The 19346-nt window shown below is 39.1% G+C and overlaps 1 protein-coding gene across 6 annotated transcripts in view; it reads right to left on the minus strand.

Moving 5' to 3' along the window:
• The window catches only part of SULF2 (sulfatase 2), a 155502-nt gene that overhangs the window by 91943 nt on the left and 44213 nt on the right, over nt 1-19346 (minus strand). For 4 of the 6 annotated variants that reach the window (XM_035344195.1, XM_035344199.1, XM_035344198.1 and 1 more), the window contains one exon: nt 15110-15175. The exons of 1 other annotated variant lie outside the window; for it this stretch is intronic. The gene's annotated coding sequence lies outside the window, so the exon portion shown is untranslated. Of the gene's footprint in view, nt 1-15109; nt 15176-18274; nt 18620-19346 lie in introns of those variants that run through there. One more of the 6 variants, XM_035344200.1, reaches the window with a different exon arrangement.

The raw sequence follows: 19346 nt of genomic DNA on the forward strand, positions 1-19346 counted from the left end.
AAGTAATGCATGGTAAAATATTTTGATAGCTGGGTTATTTTCTGCTTAGCAAAAAACAGGAGTTAAAGAAGTCAGAGAACTCCATTCATACCTTGAATAAAGCCTGCAGATAAAGCCTTAATTTCTGCTGGAATATCTAGCAAATTATGCAACAAACGACAAATGTAAGTATTGCTATCAAGTCCAAATCAACGACACAGTAACGCCAACTTCACATTTTAGACAAAGTGGTGAAAAAATAAAAATGCATGACATGGTGGTCACAATTTTCCAACTTCTTGTCTAACAGTTTTAGATATTTATATATGTATATGCTGTTTCTTTAGACAGGAGGAAAAGTGAGAGAACTCCGCATCTTTTTGTTATGACCCTTGATATCATTTTTTTTGTCCTAAATTATGTCACCCCAATTCAAACCAGTTTTTTTCTTTAAAAAAAATATATAAATAAATATAATATATAATAAATAAAGAATAAATAAAAATAAATAAATAAAAATTCCCATTTTGCACACCTGTTACATACTCTGAAGAAAAAAAGTAAAGCAAATGAAAAAAAATGAAGTAGTGGGTATCTCTAATTAGTTATTTCACACATTTTACTCTTTTCTGCTCTGGATTTTACAAATCATCCCAGCAAAGATGTGAGAAGAAACCTGTTACATTGTGGTCATGGTTAGATAAATCAGCACAGGTCTGTTCACACTAACAGTCCCATAGTACAAGGCACGCTGGCCGGCCTCTCCTGTTCACATTAAGGCAATCTGTCCACATTATTCCTCTTGAAAGACATTATCTATCAGCTACCTATTCCCATGCAAATGTATGCCACCTTTACTGACTTTGCTTTTACAGTGAGATCCCCAGCTGATTACCCCAGGCATGTAAATGCAATCACTCTCACATCTGTAACCTCCACCACCACAGCTAATTCAGCACCGCTCTGAAAAAAGCCATCACAAGAAGCCAGGCTTTAAGTCAACTTCTTGTTTTACAGGCCTGGGCTCAAATGAGACACTAAATGGAACTAGAGCGAGCTCCTCAACAAAGCTGAGCAAGGGCACTCATGCTCACAGCTCACCTCTGATCTGTGTCAGACACACACTGCCTGGGAGAAAAGTCAGCTAACTCTTACTGCACGCATTAGTACCCATGCACTTACCCTGAGCAAGTTTCCAAGTGACTTCAACTCAAAAGAATGGATTTATATTTAAATATTTTCCCTCCCATGGTAAGCTTTTGAATCTTCTTAGACAAGAGCTGACCCTAAGAGGTATCACTGCATAAAACATAACACTAAGATGACCCCCATGACGGGAATAAGAAAATTCAAGTATTCTGGAAGTTTTTTCCTTCCCCCCGCCCCCCCCCCCACCGATTCTTTTTTAAAGAGACTTTTTATTATAAGATCCTTGCTTGGAAGCACAGTTCAGAATTATTTTTCCACTACTATTAATTTCTTCCTATTGATTTTGCATATTAAGGGACTGAATTTCAGAAATGCTGAGCAGCCCTGTGAATATAATTGAAGCCTTACAAGCTGAGCAGTTCTGAAAGGTAGGCTAACGTCTTCTTTTAATCAGATGTTCTCCATTATCACATGAGAAAGAGACTACTATCTAACTGATGATGTATTGGTACCGCATGGCATATTCAAGATGCTACCTTAAAACTAAGCATTATAATAACAGAGAAAATTGTATTTCCTGTGTCTGCCACACAAAGCATCATTACCAAAAGTTAAAGAACAGATGCGTGTGGATGGGAGGAAGATGAGAGACAGATGAAAACATCTCAAACAGAAACATCCCCTCCAGAAAGATCCTTGGCTGGAATGAACTGTCACTGTTTCAGTGATGTGATTTCAGCAAAGCACTGACAGTCAGGAACAGGACTTTTGATGTTCACCTGCTCTTTTAAAGCAAAGCAATGCCCCATCTCATTCTATTAAAATATACTATTTTCATTTTTTTTTCTCCTTCATATCTGTTTTACTTACTCTTCTCAGTTTTGCTTCTGCTCAGTACAACAAAACACAATGAGACTCATTCTTCACTGGGTTATGCCTATTTTAAGTGATAGTGTTCAAAATTCATGATTTAAGATGTTATAAAACAGCACAGCTAGTAATACACAGATAAATATGACACACTGGAAGACAGCCTACATACAATTTGTAAGAATTGTAAGTCACCACCCCATAAGTTTATTAAAACTGTCTGAAGCAGTCAGTGAACATACTGACAAAACTTACCTTATTAACAGAACGTGCCTCTTTTCCACAGAGTTCTCGACACAATTCCTTCAAGAAGTTTGTTTGTTTAAATACGCAAGCTGCCATGAGCAGGAGTTCTGGCATGTGACTCAAGTGGTTGAAACAGGAAGTAAAAGGTCAAAATAGATTTTTAGTTTATATGGTGAAGATCTTGAGAAAGAACCTGGGGCAATCTGTATTGGGACAGACACCATCAAATGTATTAACAGATGTCCTAGGAATGGATGAAGAAGTCTGAAACTAGATGACAGTTTGCTCACACAAGAATTATTCATGGTAGGTTGAACCTAAGACAAAATTGCAAAGGAATTTTGTAATGTTGACTAACTGGCCATAAAAAAAACGTAGTTGAAATTCAAAGTCAATAATGCAAAGTAATGTACCTGAAGAGGAAACAAGAATAACTATGCATGTGTTTCAGGGGGATGTAAAGTAGATACCAATTTTCAGGAAGGACTTTCAAGTTGGTCAGACAGTATTGTGAAAAAATTATCTCAATGCTCAGCAATGCTGAACAAGACAACAGAAAATACTAACAGGAAAGGACTGCAGAACAAAACAGAAAGCTTAACTAAATCACCATATCGATGCATAATTTATCCACATCCAGAATATTGTATCCGGTTCCGTTCTCCTCCCACCTTGCAATATGGTACCACTCGGAAGAGTATGGAGAAGAACAAAAAAAAAAAAAGATAATGGAAGATAAAGGAGTATTTTCTGCTGAAGGAGACAGTTAATAGATTAGGATTTGGCAAATATGGAACAGAAGATTACAAATGTGCTGGAGTATATATGATAGAAATCTATAAAGATGTGGAGAGAGTAAACAGGGAATGACTTTTCACCACTTATAAGAACCAGAGGAAATTGGATGAAATTATCAAGCAATGTGTTTAAAATGAAGTGTTTTCCCCCTACATACTGCATCATTAAAATGTGCAAAACTGGCAAAATATATTCTTCAGACTAAAATGCATGGTCCGATAAATCTCCCCTCTTTCTATTAAGCACCTCACCATTTCTGATCTCAGCTTTTTTATACCCAATTGCCTAAAAGCGTGAGATTGGGGTGGTAGCAAGACACTAATCACAGTAAATTACACAGTAGATTTAAACACATATATTTCTAAGGCGAAATATTTTACTACCTCCTATTACAGGCAAGAAGTGCAAGTCACTGCGTTGCAGCCACAGTCTCAGTCATGTACCCTATATACACATCATTTACCTGTCAATGACTCCTTAAGCTATGCTCAGCCTGCAGGAAGAAGTTCAGGTCATGTCACATACCTGTACCCACCCTGATGTGTCCAACTGGTGATTAAAATACTGGATTTTGGAAAAGGTCGCTGCAAGTTTTCTACTATGACGTATTTTGTCTTGTGAAATTGGAACACACAAGGTGTATCTCACACAGCATGACTGCAGTCTGGCTCAAAGGCTTCACGGAAAGCAGTTCTGATATGAAAGGTGGTGTTACTGCAGGGGAACTGGTGCTCCCTAGCTATGCTAATTGAATGGAGATTGTAGATAAACTCTTTATGAAAGTGAAGTTTATCTTTTCAAATGTGATAGATGACACAAGAAGCTCAAGAAAAGAAAATCAATAATGATGAATCTTTAAACACAGTATGCATAGGCCTGCTAACAGCATGGATTTGTCAGGTACCTGGCAAAAGAGACCCTCAAAAAGTGAGACTGTTGGAAGAAATGTGAAATTGAGTATTTCAAGACTGTACCATATACACAAATCACTAGTAGATTTTTAAAACCTTGCCCAGTCATACCTACACGTTTTCTGCATTGCCAGCTTCCCACAATGTGTTAGCAAGTAACATCATAACATCAGAAAATAAAATTAGTGTCACTTCTCCATGAACATCAACAGGATCTGCAAGTTGTTATACAAAAACCCTTTCAAAATGGAAATTAAAAGTTTAAAGTGAAAGCTCTTAGCTGCGCTAAATGCTGGAAGTACCTAGGAAATACTACTGTTAGCATGCTAATTCATGTATGGTAGGCTCATTTTAATTGTCTGATTCAAAAATTCTGTAAAGAAGTTCTTGTAAAGCGTGTTCTTCTCCATCATGAACAGAACTATCAGACAAAGTCCCAGAATCCTTATCAAAACTGTGATTTCAGAGAACGTTAGAAAGATATGTTTTATCTGTAGCACAAAGCCCTTACTTGATATCTCTTGCTTCGTAGGCAGTATTTCTTACAGCAATTGTGAGCAGTAGGGCCCCGTTTGCTCAGATGGAAGCAGGTGGTGCCAAATACCTGTGAAAAGCAACCCATCCGACAGGCATTATGAAAGGTCAGTATCACCCTTTGACACTACCTCAATCAAGTCATTTAATGAGTTCTCTTAATTTGTCTGAATAGCCTGACCAGCTTGTAGCGACGCTGTGAGCGATGTCGATGCCGGAGCCTTGAGAAGTGCCAGGGAAATACCAATTGGCTCCGCAGCTGTCTGCGGCCTGAACATAAGTATGCTGTTCACCTAATACTGACTGACATTTCTAACATTTAGAAATGTCATTTTTAAAACAAAAATACCTTTTTTTCATCTTAATAATCCTATCAGTTCATGTTCTGTGTGGTTTTCTGTTCTTCACAGAGACCTCTGGAAACAGAGACCACTTCTGATATGCCTTTCCTGATGCCATGTGGCCAGGCACGGCCTTTTTATCGCAGTCAGCTGGTGCAGAGTACGCTGTGCTGCAGTAACAGTTACTTGCCTATTATACCTCATAATTCGAGCAAGTTGCAGTAAAATGCTCAGTCCTTACACCAAATCGGCTGTAGTAAATCTCAGTATAACAAATTCAGTCTGGAATAGTTCTTTGTATAAGCAAGTTATTTTTTAGTATAAAATTAATAAAGTCATTTACTCCTCTATGCAATTGATTTAACGTTGCATTACAGAAAACCCGGGCCAAAGGAGCAAGGTGAAACAGCTGAGAAGGCAGGCACGTATTTCCGTTTTGAATTGGTCACTGTTTATTTTTTGCCAAGAGGACACCACTAGCATCCCGGTGACATACGGGATGGACATACACAGCTCATCACATGCTAACCAGGAACCTCACCTACACAAAGCTCTCAAGGTTTCCATCAATTGCTTTGTGACCACTGCTTTGTGACTTGGCTCACAAGACACGAGCCTGCTCAGCATTCCAACTGCTGAAAACATTGGCAAGCACCGGTTCTGCACAGCACTGCTCTTTAGGACATGGAAAATCCCAGGACGACACCTTGGCTTCCCCTGCGTTGGCTCACCACAGCCTGCTAGATGGAAAGGTGGCAAACACACACACAACAGCAACATGCTTCTTCATGTAAAGCAAACCCTTGGGTTTATGGTCTGTTCCTTGTCTGTGAGTAAATAACCTGTCATCTTGGCTTTTTCTTTTTTTGTTGGTGGTGGCTTTGTTCTGTTTTTTAAAGCATCATCATCCTGCATTGCCCATCTCTACACAGCGGCTGAACACACGAGAAGTGCTTCACTGAGCCTCTGGACCTGTTATACTCAGACAAACTCTCCTCAGAACTGTCTGCCTCAATTCTTTGTTTCCTTCTTGCTTACCTCTTTAACGTCTTTCACTCGACATCAAACATCGATTGAGAAGCAAGGGCCCAACTTCTTTGCCTATATGACTTAGAAATGAATATTCACCATTCTGGCTCGATTCTAATGATTGACATGATTATAGCTCCCAGCAATGAGTTCCCTACACAGCCTAACAGTCTGAAAAGAGCAGCAGCGAAATTGATGGAAGCCAGGAATGGAATAATGGAAGCTTGTTAGCTACTTAGACCCCCAGAGACCTTGAATTCCACAGTTCCTGGTTGGCATCGTGCATTGAATCATAGAAACATCCAGAGAGCACAAAACTGATGAAGTACACTGACTGCTTCGCACTTGACTTGCTCTGACTACTAAGCAGTTGAATCAGGGCAGTTTTGAGGATGTAGCAGATAAGCAAAGTATCTAAGGCCAAAATAGTAAAGTGTGAGATATAATAAAGCAGACAATTCAGTGGTAGTGCTACATCATTGTACTTGGAGCAAGTAAACTCTGTTACTACGCGACTCAGAGATGGCAGGAGAAAGGCTGTCTTCTATCATAGTTTTTAACCACAGGTTGAAGACTACATAGCCAAAGCCATGGGATATTTGCTTCTCAGTGCCCAGAAGGATAAATGCTGAGAACAATGATTTAAGCAAACAGGTACAAACCTAACAGAGGCAAACGGAGAGCCCCGTAATTTACTGATGGAGCAACTCATGTGTGGGTGGCTGCTGCTGGAGAATATGTAGCTGCACATTTGTGTTGCTTTTTCAGGGGCTATACATACATGCTTTTCTTGAGACCAGTTGCATGCTGATCCAGACTTTGGCATGCAGCTTGGAAAAAGAAAAAAGAAAGCTCATTTTGGCAACAGGAGGCCTTCCTGAAAGCACAGTAACTGAACTCTGACACTGCTCAGCTTCTCTGAATCAACAGAGGCCATTCAACTCAGCATCTGCACAGCAAAGCTAATTACATTCAGTGTTTAAACTTTGGGGTAAAGGGTGAAATGAATTAGAGATCTGAGTTCTTAGCAAGCAGAATAGGAAAGCACTGGTAAGTTTTGAAAAAAAAAAAAAAAACAACAACAAAAACTTTCCAAGGATTTAGGTAAGAAAATATTCAGACATTTATTTGGGACTTTTAAATCTCCACCCAGCATACATGCATTCTTTCATGAGATGTCGAGACAAACATGCTGCTGTCCTAACACCTCCAATATTTAAAGTTTGCTTTGTGGATCAATGAACTACTTTATAAAACAATCAGTATTTCCAATATGGCAAATTAGACAAGATAGGTAAATCACCAAAACTCCGTGACAAGCAGGCTTATGAATAATGAAGTAGCTGATATACAGCCGCCTTACCACGAGCCTCTTAGTCAGATTGCTGGATTTCCCAGCACGACACAGGCAGGACTTTGTTTCTGTAGTATAAAGAGACTCTTAATTAAATCTTCATTCTTCAGTGTGACAAGATTTATCCTTCTCTATATGAGCTCAGATTATCACATTTAATGCTGAAAAATTATTTTTTTCCTGCTTAAATTCAGCATATTGCTGATATGGTTTCCTTACAATTCCCTGTTGTCTCCAACTTCTTGAAAATAAAACGCTGTTATTTAGGTAGGAATGAATTGCACTACACCAGCTTTCAGAGTAGTTCCATAAATATGAACAATCTCAAAAAATTTCCATTTTAACATATTTTAGTATGCTGGAGCGATCTTCGCCCACCGTTATAAAATTCCATGTAATTGCCCATGTCTTAATGACCTCAGGCTTTGAATACAATTGTTGGTCTTTGCACGCTGTCTGTCACTTTCAGTGCTTGAGTATTGACATTGCATCTCTTTTAGGTTCTTTGCAGCCCTTTAATGACTATGCCAATTAATAATGCATCATTCTCTCTCCTCTAGCTAATTTTAATTGCTGTAATTTATGTCCCTAGACAATTCTTGCACTACAGATGTAATCTATACCACTGTGACTGGGCTCGAAGATCACACTCTCAAGGTCCCTCACAGATAAACAACACAATTCCAAGTTCATAGACATCATCTACAAGTGACATCAATTACTGTTCAAGGAAACAAGTCATGACATTACAGGTAACAAACAGCTCCTTTTTATGTTCTGGAACAGAGTGGACTTCACCGTCAGGTCTCTGGCAATTAATTACAGCTTAACAGACAGAGCATTACTGAGATACTCAGACACTTGACAGGAGAAAAACCAACCTGAAATTAGCAAAGACAGAGGATTTGCAGTTCTTCAGATACAAGTCTATGCAGCCACTGAGAGATTCTCAGAAATCTAAGAATAATTTAATTTACCTTTTAAGTGGTATTTGGTTGTGGCATGAACGCTCATAATTCCTTGCCTACAGCCTGAGACAATCAACGCATGACAAACTTCAGTATGCATTAAAACCTATTTGCAAGATGCATTGGTACAAATTAAATCATGAAGAAAAAAATAAGCATAACTAATTTCTAATCAACTATACCAACAGACCATAACTGAGGGAATGACTATGAAGTGTGTTTGCCTGCACTAGATCACTTAGTTCATCCCCTTGCCACCATTAGGGTTACTTCAGAAATCGTGTTCCAGTGTTTGTTTCACTTCCTACAGCTTACTGTGATCCCTCACTGTACTAGAATATTTTCTTAGTGAATCAAAACCTATTAAAATATAAGACAAATGTCAGTTTTGGCCATAATCACATTTATCCTTTTCCCAACATTAAAGATTCAAAACCACCAAGGTTAAAAATCCATGCAAAGAATACCAAATGGTTAACTTGCTTGCTAGCTCAATAGAAAACTGTTTGCACTGTGTATCATTTATTTGGAGTTCGACAAAACATAATGCTACTGCGGATTACTTGAAGACTGTTCAATCCTCCCTGGGTTCAGTGCTTTAACTGCATGGAGCTTAGACCAGGGCCAAATCTGGAATTTGTACTACTGATATAATGACTATACCTTGTAATGATCGCTCTCAAACACAGCAATAATCACAACTATTATCTACCAAATATACACCCTATTGAACAATCAAATAAATTCACTTGTACCAGTGTCACGGAGTGTAATTTGCCAGTCATCTTCATTAACTGATCCTTTTACTTTAATCACAGCATTGTTTGATAATATATGGGACTGCTAAACCAACAAAAAGAGAATGAAAAGCAGCACTCACAGTGGCTTGCAAAGCATCTATCATCATTCAACTTCCAAGTGCCTCCTAATGAATCTTTGAAATAGTACACATCTTTAACTAGTCTCCAGTGAACGATATCCTTATGTGCTATCCTCAGAACTCATCTAAAATGCTCCATAAATTTATCGGCACAGCGCCAACATCACGTCTTTAACCTGCTTCCTCTCTCTCCGATCAGAACAGAGGCTCTGATTTGCTGTTGTTTCTAAAAGCCACAAAGGTGAAAGGGTGAGAGAAACAGGGGGTGGTGGAACAGAATTTGGGGTCCTTTAACTACACCTACATACCTCCCTCTGGAACTTGGAAGTAAACTTTAAAGGCCTTGCTGATGTGCCCTTTCTGGAAGCAAAAAGCTAGTGTGGCTGCTGGCAAGACGTGCCTCTGTGCTTTCAGCCAGCTGCCACATGCAGAGGACAACAAGCTGCTCGTGCAGCACTTCACTCATCAAACCATATGCTATGGTATGAACCTCAGGTCCCCAACACTCTTCTCACAGCCTGGCCTGCAGTAGTCTTCCCCAGGGCAGCAAAAGCAAACAAAACAAAACAAAACCCCCGAACCCCAAGCAGTAACAGAACAGCCCTTCACCACAAAAAGCATATTTAGCTGTAAATGATTACATCAGCGTTTAATTATTAATGGCTCTTGTTGAATGTCTGAGAAATTGCTGAAAGGAAGCTACTGCACTGTTGGTAGCTTGGATGAGATTGCAACGGCCACTGCTTGCTGAATGTTTAACCGAGCATCCCCAAAGCACTGCACATTTTAACTGCAAACAGGGCAAGAGATGTGCTTGTGAAAAATGCCTTGTAAAATGCTCTAACTATGCAAAGTCATCTAGATAAATCAATCCCCCAAATTCCTAAGCTGCTCAGAAAAGGTCTGTCTTCATTGTGTTGTGCCTATCTTCCCCTTCTTTGAAACGGTGGTCATAGTGATACCCGACTTGAAGTTACTCTAATAATCCCAAAGTATTTAGATAGTATGCTGATAGTCACCTTAAAGGAACCAATGCAGTAAGTAATTCTTCATTCAGGTTCACTATTGTACAGTTCCTGATAAGCCAGACATCAGGGCAGTTAAAAAAAAGAAAAAAAAAAGGTACTGCAGTTACCTGTGGCAGTAAGCTCCATCTGTCCTGCACAACAAATGAGGGAAAACAAAATAAACCTTTACGACTTGGTCACATACAGTGTAGACCTGCACAAGCGACCAAGGTAGAAGAACACCTGTGTGCTCAACTTTAGAAGCATAAAATTAACTACAAATGTGTGTGTTTAAGGACTTATACAGTAGAACCTCAGCTGTTAAAACAGTTCATTCACAGTTACTTCAAAATTGTGACTCAGAGACATTTGTATCTCTTCACTATCAATCAATCAGCTTTCACTCCTCACCCTTTTCAGCTTATTTTTTTCCAGGGAAACAGATCTTTCCAGTGAATGCAGACCATGTTGTGGCTTTTGAGGACCATATGCTCTGCTGTACCAGAATCAACGAGCATACCCAAGCATAATGAAATTGAGTCTGAGCATGCAAGAGCTGCGTATTTCTCATTGAGTAACTCCTCCTAGCAAGATCATTGACTGTAGAAAAGTCAAGGATTGAAGCCAAGTATACTACTGCTTCCCATTAAAACTCCCTGTAAAAAAGGAGACAAAGCCCAATTCCTAGGGCAGTGGACGAAATAATCACAACAAAGATGTAGTTCCTCTGAAAGCCACACACAACAGCAAGGTCAAAGTGGTGTCTCTGTGTGATTTAGAATTAAGCTTATAATAGCTTTCTCTCCAGTAGCTCACATGTGAGCGGCTAAGCAATTTTTTCTTCCTTTCTTGCTGCATCATACTAGGAAAAGTAGTAAGAACGTCAACCAAAGAAAATGCTTAACAACGTTTCATATAAGCAAAAAGCACAAACAAACTAAAACGCCGCCTAAGTCTTTGTTGTATTTCTTTAACTTCCAGAAGATCGAGCAGAGCTTCTACGTTACTGCCAAAAGCCTGAGTTGTAGCAAAGCAAAATCCTACGTGCTCCAAATTCCTCAGACTGGAGCAGCTATAAAGGAATCTGCAGTCTCTATGACTAGCAGCTGCTGGTGTTTTAAATAATTTTATTTTAATTAGAGAACTTCTGCAGTGTTTCTCATTATCCATATTCTTAAGTACAAGCAGGCTCAGAGGCTGTGCAATTACTTCCTTGGCCTACATGATAACAATTCAAGCTGTCTAAAATATTCACAGTAAAACCTAGAAGTTTTGAGACCAAGTTAGTTCACCTTTATTCAACTTCTTGCAGTGGAATGTTTTTATTATTATTAAATAGAGGAGCAAGAGAGTTGCTCAATTTTTAAGACAATATGGCAGGGCTTGTTAAAAAAAAACATGAAGAAAAAACATACACCCAAATCCAATCACCAAAACACCCTGCACCGGTTTACACTGACTACTAGAAAGAAATTGCATTTTGTATTGAAGCATCAGAACATGAAAATATGTATATGGTTTTAATTTTGTCAGAGCAATGATTTTCAAAACTGCTTCATTAGGCATTCCAGTAATTCTTACTGTCACTCAAAACATTGAAGCTATCACACCCTCATGACAGGTAATCTTATTAACCGCATCTTTAAGTTTCCAAGGATTTATCTGTTGATGGCAGTTGACGATGGAAAATGTCTATACGGTACCAAGATGCATTCGGGTTCACACACACACACGAAGTGTGATAATGCTCCATCACAGAACTGCCTGCAAGGTGAATCCTGCTAAGTGAGGAAAGGGCAAGGATCTAAAGGCAAAGAAACAAGCGAACGTCAAGCTGGAACAAACCACTTCTACAAAGTGCCTACAGGACCCTCAAGGGCCAACCTTTAAAAATCTGTACCTTGTGCTACTTGAGCTGCAGTGTGTGATGATACCCAGGCCAAGCATCCTGACAACAAATAGCTGTCTGTACCACATCCTTCTGTGGGCACTTGAGTTATTCCCAAACAGCAAGTCTTGGAAGGAAGTGCTGTGCTCCCTGGAGGTGGTCACCTGGTCCAAGCCCTTGCTCAAAGCTCTGCCAGCTTCAAAGTCGCACTGGGTTGCTCAGGGCTGTGAATCTCCTCAAAGATGGAACTTCCACAGCTACTCTGGGCAACGTGTTTTATTGTTTGATCAATTTGTCGAATCCAAGTGTTAAGTTGTTTGAGCAATTTGTTCTGAATCCATATCACTTCAAGAATTTTGGAAAGCAGGCAGAGGCCAAAACCCCACAAAAGACAGTGAGGACTAGTGTTCAGAATTGATTTTATGGGATTGAGGAAGCACAAAAGGCTACAAAAAGAGATTAAAGGAAGGCTACAAAGGAAGGAGAAAGAACATTGGAAGACATCTCTATCCTCATTTAGATATCACGTTTTCACCTTTTGCCAAGGTAAGTGGTGTGCTCTGAATTCAGGATGACATTAAGGAAAAGTCGAGTCAATTTTTAACATAAACACTCCCAGGTAATACTCAGGCACTCTCCATAAATGCAAAACAAATTTATCCTGAATAACTGAAGTCAGAATCTAGCAAGTATTTTGTGACATTAACAGTCAGTGGCTTAAAGAGGAAAGCCTGTGTCACTGTCATTCCCAGACTCCTACCCCTGCATACAAATGAACTCCAATTTGAAACAGGTTTTTCAGATGTTCATATAGAACATTCAGCAAGTGTTCATTTTTCCTTGCTGTTGACTTTCAGGGAAAGAGCATCATATTCATTAACCCATTGATATATCACACATTTTGTAGTATAGATCAAAATAGTTAAATATTGCATGCACATGGCTGTTATTTAAGAATAAAACGCAAACAGAATATGTACTCCAATTTCAATAGGTATTTTTAAATCTTTTTGGAACATCTTGACCATGCAGGCTGAGCATGTGACTTTTGAGTTACTTTTGTAATGTGAATTCATAAGACTAACGAAGAAAAGTGTCGTTAGTATCTTGTCAAATATTTTTAATGTCATTCTATTGCGATTTAAATGTAACGAATATACATAACTTTTTATTCTACAGATGTGGCATGCAGCTATTTTTACTAAATAATTTTGTCATGCCACGAGAAGAAATTGGTTTGGGATCAAATTCTTTATAAACTGACAGAGAAGACACTTGGCAATAGTAGAACAAGGATGCATTGCTAGCACCCCCCATTCAGTTGAGGTAAAGCTGTAGAATCCTAAAACTGACACCGAACACAAGCAAACCAGTACCTTCTAATTTAAGTCACTTCTCAGTTATACCCTGAACTGAACACTGTATGAAGCTTACTGTGCAAAAACTCCCCTGTACAAGGGATAAAGCCACATATAATGGCAACAACGGAGGAATACACACTTACATTCCCCAAAGTACAGATTCCCTGATATTAATAAGTGGCTACATTTCAATCTGAGTGTATTTTGTCATTTATTGACACATGCTAACATGAATCAACAAAAAAAATAAGCACTGGAATAATGTTGTGAGTACAGACAAAACTCTGGGTTCATTGGAAAGAAGGGAGAACAAAACCATGCCGATTAGTTCATCTAGTTGTTTCTTATTATGAAAGCCTCCTTTCCCCCTTCTACAAGAACTTCCAATCCCCGCACACTTCCAGAAAGGAAAAAAATGGCTGGTCCTATCTTCAGGCTAGCAGTGGTACAACCGCCAGGAGATTTAATTCCACCCACTGCTGGGCATTCATTTCCAGCTCCTTACGTGCACGCACCCTGTCCCGTGTTCTTTTACACTGCATTACATTGGAAAGTAGCAGGCCCTTGTTAGACCTGTCATTACAAAATAACAGGTTGGTGGAAAGAGAGGGCAAAGGCAGAAACAGAAAACATGCCAAAAAATTTTAGGGTATTGAGAAAGAACTGGGAAGGGAAAATGCAAGACAGAATTTGAGCAGTACAGAATAGGGGGATATGAACAGTTTGTCTAAACAGAAACTTCAGAAGTAATTAGCAAAAAAAGCACAGATGTTTGCTTCCCTGCTCCAATAAAAGGTAAATGAACTGATCGTTAAATAGGGCATGCTTTAAAGATTCCAACCCGGCCAAGAGCTCAGCTATAGTATAAATTACACCAATCCATCCTCTGTTTTTATTGGGAAGAACAGCATTCAGGGCCATTATACTGAAAAAAATGTTACTCACAATAGTCATTCGTGCAACATCTTTCTATGAGTCAGGCTTCTAAAAGCAAGGCTAACTTCCAGAATGAGGTACACAGGAGTAGAAACATCACTCCAGAACAAAGAGTGAAAATTAGAGAAGGAAAGCTGGACTGCATTTCAGTTCCACTGCACTGGTGGTGGGTACTACCAGACCCTCGGGGCCCTGGTTTCAGACATGTCTTGAAATAACTTGTGATACATTCAGTATGCCATGTACACAGGGCAGATTTTCTTCAATATAAGGCAAATGATAGGGTTAAGGAGTTGTATCTTAGCAGATTTTAAGATCTTAGAACATTGGAACTGCAAACCTGAGGGTTTCATACAGTTCAGAGAGTGTATTTTAGTGAAAAATGACTTGAAAAGCCACAGTACCAATGAACTACATTCAGAATTTTAAACCCCTCCTGCCTGTCCCCTATCATGAATTGGCAGAAACCAATATATCTGTTAAGTTTAATGAAACCACACCAATTTACAACAATGCTTACTTTTTTCAAGTCCTTTGCAGAAAGTGCTGCCTTTCCAAAAGATCAACTATCTAAATAAATAAACAAAAACAACAACAAAGCAACAAATAAAACTACCTTGACATTTTTTCAACTATCGGGGAAACTATTTGCTTTCCATTACTCTACAAAAGAAACAGGAAAAAAAAAATTGCATACCAAAAGGAAACTTTGAGCTCTATTCCTCAAGCAAAACTTGTCATCAGTAAATAAACTTTGAACATATTTACCAATCTCTTCATAGAATAAACGAATTGAGTGGATTTTAAGAGCCACAGAGACTGGGGAATTAACGTAGTAAAAGAGGGTTTTATACTCACCAGGTCAGCAACTGGTCTTCTATAGGGGAACACAGAGGTGAGTAATCAGGCCCTCAGTATCAGCAGCTGTAAAATATTACCATGAACTAATTGGTAACTGATTCCGTAGGGTGCACAATTTTGCTTGTATTTACACATATAACTAGGAGTGTCCACTCATTAAAAAAAATATAATCAGATTTCAACAAAAGGCAAATACCTTAATTTGAGGTTTCCTCCAAAGAGGCAGCACAACAGTATTGGTATATCCTCCCTTCCATGGTACTGATTTATTCAGGCCATGAAAAATTGTAGCCATTAAGCCACGAAGAGCACTTTGTACACCTGCAGGAAGGGTTTCCATGCAACCATTAACTAGCAGTGGTTAAATCCTGATGTGACAGACGTGTTTGGACAAAGCATCAGGCAAAGATCAGAGCACTGTCGCTAAAGAAACCACACCATTTTGCAAAATAATCCAAAATGCAATCCTCTATTTCCCTGTTGAGGATTAGTTTCTAGGAAAGGCTACTTTCCTAAAACTTCAGCATCTCAGGAATTCTTTACTGCTTGAAAACACCAAAGCACTGTATTTTTTGTTCCCCTTTCCCCCAAAGCATACAGTACAAGCTAGTCCACATCAATTCACCCACTGCTATTAAACCAGGACTGTTTGGCCACTGCTCACTTTCAAGGTCTTCTACAACCGATGTCAGGAATTCCAGAAAGAATCTGAATCTTGCTGGATTTGTTGTCACTAGTACAAGCTGAGAGACATATAGCCTTCACCAGGACAGTTTGCAATCTCTCTTTTGGACACGCGCAGGCTTGCAGGCTGTGACTCGGGCATGTGCCAACAGCACACTGCCTTTAAATCAAGAAGCCTGCTCCAAGCACATTGTTTATTCCCTATGACTCCTGTATTAGAATCATCTGCAGAACAGGTATTGGGGTAGAGTTTTCAGTATCTACAGAAGCAGACAAAACCACCGAGTTTCTGCTGATAGTAGTTGGACTGCTGCATGCATAAACCTGAGGAAGGCAGAGCTAAGCCCCAGTAGGGCACTGCAGCATCAACACTGGCAGTGCAGCGAGCAGATCTGCAAGCACACACACTGCAGTTGTAGCACATTCTCAGCCTAATTTTTCTAAGTGCTGAAGACTCAAATCTGCAGACAGGAAAGCAGAGCTATAAGCAGTCAGCACAGAAGAAAAACCCTGGAACATTAAAAAACTGTTCAGAGAAGCAGCTGTGATTCCTACTGTTCATCTGTTTGGGTTTAGCTTTTCAGTCTAAATCAAGTCACAATAAGAACAGGTTACTCATTTTAAGAGGAAGATTTAAACATTTGGAACAAGTGCTAAGAGAAGTTACAAATTTTATTATTCTGCTAGCTTTATTAGATTGCATGCTAGAAGCAACAGCTTAATGTCTGACAAAATATATACTGCCTGAAGGGACAGAAGGCTTAAAAATTGCCATAGTGTTAAGAAACCAAATGTAATACAAAATTAGTTTACCATGATACAAATCCTAGCTGTTCAGTTATCTTGAAGCTTGCATCAAACTTAGAATTATTTTGGTTAAAAGTCCTAAAGTAGAGGCATTTATTTAATATGAGCATTCTTCCAAAACAGAGGTAATTGCACATGAATCACATTTTCACTCTGGTATCTATTACAGCAGACATGAAATTCAAGCAGGTTTTCTTCCTGAAGAATAGGTGCGACTCCAGACAGTCAGAATTATTTAACTACTTTCTCATAGGAAGCGATACCTCGTAGTTGAATACATTATGCATTTGGTAGGGAGCGTGGAGATGACTTTCAGAAAGAGCACTGAAAGCTTTTCCCACGAAAAACGGCCATATTTTTGGACTTGATGGTCTTAAGGGTCTTTTCCAACCTAAATAATTCTCTGATTTTCAGATACATATTGCATTACTTTATGGAAGATTATCAAAGTTCCCTTTTAAGCTCCTGGCTACTGCAGATCTGTTAATATCTTATAAAAATATATTGGAAACAAGCCACAGTAACCTCTTCACACTTCAGGCAGTTCACGGATCCTATTTCACGGCTCATTCAAAAGGAAGATTAGAGAGACTTTTTCAATTTCATATATTAAATGGTTTAATTCACAAGGGATTTGTGTCAACATAAGGATCCAAAAATAGCATGCTTCCTGTATAAATTGTATTTTGTCATCCTAATTAAGCCACGTTGCACCTGCACAGTCACCCACTGACATTGCTCCTCCGTGTTTCAGAGCATAAACCCTACAAGCAGGGAGCAACTCAGCCTGGCTCTTTAAGTTCAAGTCCTGTTTTCTAATAAAGTAATAAATACCCAATTAATTCACTATGTCATCTATGATAATACAAGCACTGAGAGATAAACAACCAAACAAAATACTGACTTCCAAAGAAACTGGATCTTAACCCAAAGAATTTACAGTTGTTTTCTTTCAGTAAGGACAGAAACTAATGTCTGCCATGTATCCTGCAGGAAATCAACACCAAGGATTCTAGTACATAATAACAAAAGCTTTGGGGGGGAAAAATCGTATTTATATTGAATTTTGTTAAGCTTTGCTGCAATTTGTACTATCTTCATGACAAATATCAGCAGACCCTAAATAAGTGAGACCTCTGACACCCTTTTCCCCTCCCTAATGCAGTACTTTCTAGAGCTTATGGCCTTAGCATTATGCGGAACTATCTGGTAGTTCTTGTGTTTTGACAAGATCACAAACTGAACCAGCGTAACTGAAAGCCACCATCATTAAATAACGGGATAGGTAACTTTCCTCAACAAGCAGAGGAAGATGAAACAGTTTACAGAGAAATTCCAGTTTTCACTTTACTCTTGGTTTTATTATGTGTACTTCCAGCTGTTTATAAGCAATACAGTAAACTTTACCTAGCTGTATTCCTTGCAGTAATAGGAAAATGTATAATACATCTAATACATCCATTAGCCAATAAATTCTATTTACAACTCTTGACCAATAATAATGTTTTTCACTATCCAGAGGTTACTGTAGTACATCATTGCAGGGGGCAAACCCAAGTCATTACATTACTTCAACTTTTACCCCGTGATCTGAGTAAGGAAGCAACAGGCTGCCCCTGAATTGTCCTAAGAGGAAAAGCAAAGAGCAAAGCTGTGCATGCCGTAACTCACCGTTCCATGGTCAGCAAACGTGTGACAGACTTCATAGCACCACGTGCACTTCACAACAGCAAAAATGCCTTAGGAAGAGACGAGTGACATGCCTACTTCACTGGTACAACATGCCACGTCTGATTCCGTTGGTATGTTTTGATGGCAATGCAGTGCAATGATACACTAGCTCCAGAAACAAGCACGCTAACATTTTGCTAAACACAATTAACAAGCCCTCAATCTGAGCAGGGCTAATTAATCCAACAAGCAAAGTTTCCACAGCTGATGACTGCATGCTCCCAATTTTCTCGTCAGAGGCAGTGGTGTTGGGGGCAGGACTGAGCAGGGATTTCTGAAGAGTTGCTGACAACTGTGGCTGAAGCCAGTGTATTTGCTACACTGACTTAGCAAATATCCAACAGTCAGTTGTTCTGTTGTACTGAAAGGGCTGTAGGAGAGTAACCTACCTCCAGCTGAGCAGCCTTTGACCTGCTAAACCAGCAGCAACAAAAATGCACAAAGGGTAATCTTGACTAATACCTTTGTTTCAAATCACCACCTGTAAAATGCAACCTTAACCTTTTCAGTTCTAAGCACACACTAGGAAAACCATGACTTCTTGTGAAGTAAAACAGTGCTATTTGACAGGAATAGTGGAAATCTTCCACTAAGTCTGTATTAAGTACACTGCTCAGACAGCATGCCGTACTGTCAATTCTGGTACTTCCCAAGTGCACAGGGTTGTATTCAGAACAATCCCCTTGTAGTGTAGCAAACGTTAATGGCAAAGCTCACTAAAACTAAGCTTTAAGCACTTCAGGGTACAGTGTACTAAGAGTCCTAAGAGAATGTTTCATTTTTAGCAGTGGTTCTGCCAAACAGTAATCCTTGAAAACATATTCTGCATTGACTCTCACATCATGTTTGCTTATATTTAGTATGTATTTTATATATATATATATACACACACACACTCACCTAATGGATGAAGAACAAGTATTTTCTGTGGAATTTCAAAATTAATACAAATTATGAAATCCATGGCCAAACACTCTGAGAAATAAAATGCACAACACGTACATATCCTTCA

The sequence above is a fragment of the Oxyura jamaicensis genome, chromosome 20 (genome assembly GCF_011077185.1).
Source record: "Oxyura jamaicensis isolate SHBP4307 breed ruddy duck chromosome 20, BPBGC_Ojam_1.0, whole genome shotgun sequence".
NCBI lineage: Eukaryota > Metazoa > Chordata > Aves > Anseriformes > Anatidae > Oxyura > Oxyura jamaicensis.